The sequence below is a fragment of the Euprymna scolopes genome, chromosome 30 (genome assembly GCF_053919585.1).
Source record: "Euprymna scolopes isolate OS-2025 chromosome 30, ASM5391958v1, whole genome shotgun sequence".
Lineage (NCBI taxonomy): Eukaryota > Metazoa > Mollusca > Cephalopoda > Sepiida > Sepiolidae > Euprymna > Euprymna scolopes.
In genome coordinates this window covers 44,136,072-44,139,331 of record NC_136511.1, presented here as the reverse complement: position 1 = coordinate 44,139,331, position 3,260 = coordinate 44,136,072, and positions in this window count along the sequence as shown.

Genomic DNA, 3,260 nt, shown 5'->3' with positions numbered 1-3,260 from the left:
ATATATATATATATATATATATATATATATATATATATATATATATATATATATATATATATTTATATATATATATATATATATATATAAATTTTTAAAACATTTACACATACAAAAATAATGAAATTTTTCTTTTTTTGTTTTTGTTTTTGTTTTTGTTCTCTCCGAAATTTTTTCAGTGTTCATATAAAAAAAAGCTTTTTGTCGTTCGCTTGAAATATAAATATCAAAGATGGAGAACAGGAAGGCTATTGCAACACAGTTGCTCAAGATGCAGCAAAAAAAAGCAAATTAAAAAAATAAGACAGCTCCAGTTACAATTTGACCAGCAGTTTCAGCAACAACAACAACAACTTTTCTTGCAGGTTCACAAGAAACAGGAAGAAATGCGACAAAAGCAACTGTCGGAACAAGAAACTAAACAGCAACAAATATTGGAGGAGAAATTGTTACTTCAGCAGACAAAAGGAACTTTTCTTCAAAATGTTGAACAGAACAGTGATAACAGCAGAGCTTTTTTTTCAAAACACCATATGGAATTCGATTGAAACATGCACCTACGTACCGAGGTAGGATAAGACGTTTGACGCTTTTTATAGGCGATACGAAGACTTATTCACTGTTGATTGCCAAGAGTGAACCAATGCCAAAAAGGTTCGCTTATTTTTAAGGAAACTAGGGACTACAGAACACAGTAAGTTCGTTGTATATTTACTACACAAGAAGACAAGCGAACTGGGGTTCTGGACTTTTCAGCCTGAATACAACTCTTTTTCACAAGAGATGGAGGAACATTACCTTTGCGTCCATTGTTTACAAGCACTGCGAAAACTTTCTCCTCGCTGAACTATCAGTGGATGATGTCAAGTGTTTGATTTTTGCACAGAATCTCGTCTCGCCGAAAAAAGCAGAGATGACGACGAATTCTTGTGACCCAACCAGCCATGGCAAGAAGAGCTTGACCCAGAGAAAGGGTCACAGAAAGCTAAATATGAACTATGGTTAAAAAATTGCCCGAAAAATGGCAAACGAAAGAGGAATCAGAGCTCTTTTTATTTTAATGGAAGGTCTGGAAAACACCAGATCACCCTGCCAGATGGCGTGGTAGCTGATGTAAAATACATTTCCTTTGTAAAGGGAAAAACAAAGTCGAAAATACGAAACAATATTTCTATGAGACATGATTATTTGAGATATTGGCGGATGTTTGGGTCTCGATCTGACCCCTAGGGTCAGTACAGGTACCCAGGTGCGTGAGACGATTACCGACATTGTTTGTGGAAAATTACCTGATCTTGATGTGGGGAAGAGGTAGCTGATTATCCAATCAGGACGAACTGAGATATGATAGAGTAGACGTTGATTTGTTAGCTGGAACCCGCGGCGTGGTTCTACCCACCCCAACCTTTTTGAAGATTCCATAATTGTTACACTTCGTACGGATTCCAAAATAAAAACAATGATAGGCAAGATAATTACAGAGCTTCAAGTGTCCCTATCTGAAATTAAAAGAGAAGCAAACGAGGACTACTTTGTTTGTGACATCAAGAACAACATCGCTATGAAGGATAACAACATACCAGCAGTAGTCTCGCTCTGCGATGAGGTCTTACTATATAGCGAAAGAGTGGTAATTCCAAAAAGTCTCCAGAAAAGTATTCTACAGGATTTTCACAGAGGACACCTTGAAAAAAACTGATAAAAAGCTTAATGAGAAGCCGCATCTATCGGTCTAACATGGCCGAAGACGTTATGGAGATGATTGACTCTTTCAGAGGTTTCGTCCTAGCTGCAAAAACACCACCCATCATATATAAACCTTTGCAGAAAACTGACCAGCGATGGTCAAGAATTCATATCGACTTCGCAGGTCCTTTCGATGACATTTATTACTTAATTGTAGTTGATGGCTACACTAAGTGGACGGTGTATTAAGATACGAAATACCCATATCAGAGACAACAATAATTTTTTACACGAACTGTTTGCACATTTTGGTGCAGTAGACTGCATTGTGAGCAATAATGGAACTCAGTTCACATCCATACAGTTCAAAACTTTTTGCGATACGTTCGAGATCAAACACATCATTACGCCCCAATATAACCCTAAATCGAATGGGAAGGCGGAACGATTCGTGGATACACTCAATAGAGCACTGAAATAGGCTCAATGTACACCTACGTTGAAGCCTTCCAACGATTCGTACACGTGTACAAAATTATATCTAATCCTAATACTCTAACAGCGGAAACCTGCAGAAACCATTTTCGCACGGAAAGTGAGACCCGTCTTTGACAAACTCTTACCAAAGCAGACAAAACCACAAGTTTCATCCCGAGAGAGTTTTCTTCAAGAGTTACAAGAATTATACTTCATTCTTTGATGTGGGTACGATCAGAAAGAGAGTCGGGGACATGGTTTATATCATGCAAGGACCTAGACATACCCATAAATGCCACCAGAACCAAATAAGATGTCGCTAAGACGACACTAACGAAACACCACAGTAAGAGAAAGAACTAATCAAGTTCATTTTCGAGACATTCGATCTCGACCCTCCTCAATTAACACACGAATCACGACGGTTGGTTCAAAAAAGGAAAGTCACCGATCCAGAATAATCGATTTTTAACGTAACAGCTTTTACGAAAAAAAAAAGCTTGGCTGAGGGTGTTGGAGTGGCATTCCTACAGATTCTGACAATAGACTATTTCTGACATCACTTCCGGTTACCAGTTTTTGCTATCGAGCAGTCTGGAGCTGAAACTCAGTGGCAGTGGGTCATAAGCTTACTTTGTCCTTCCGGTTGAGGGGAGTCCCACTCAACCAATATACGTTTCTGTATTTTCTAATAATATATATTTTATTTCATTGCTTCCAAGCCTTCTTTCGACATTTAAACCACAACAATAACGTAATTGAAACATTTTTACTAGGAAACAGGACCAGAGGATCATACAGTACAAAGCGCCATATATAGGGAAACCGAGTTATGCATACCATTGTGTTCCCCAAATTCCTATCTACGTTGGGAACTACCGACCTTCCAATTCCGCCTCGGTGATATGCCTGACATCTAACACTAACTTTGCTAAAAAAATACACAAATTATTTGATGTGGAGACTCTGCTCACCTTTGTACTCCCTGTACAGGCCTTTTATCTCCGAGGAAAACTCGACCTTACAAGCAACTGTGAGTGTTAGTGAAGAATATGATGATGCTGATGAATCGTAACGCATCCATGAATAACATTGAT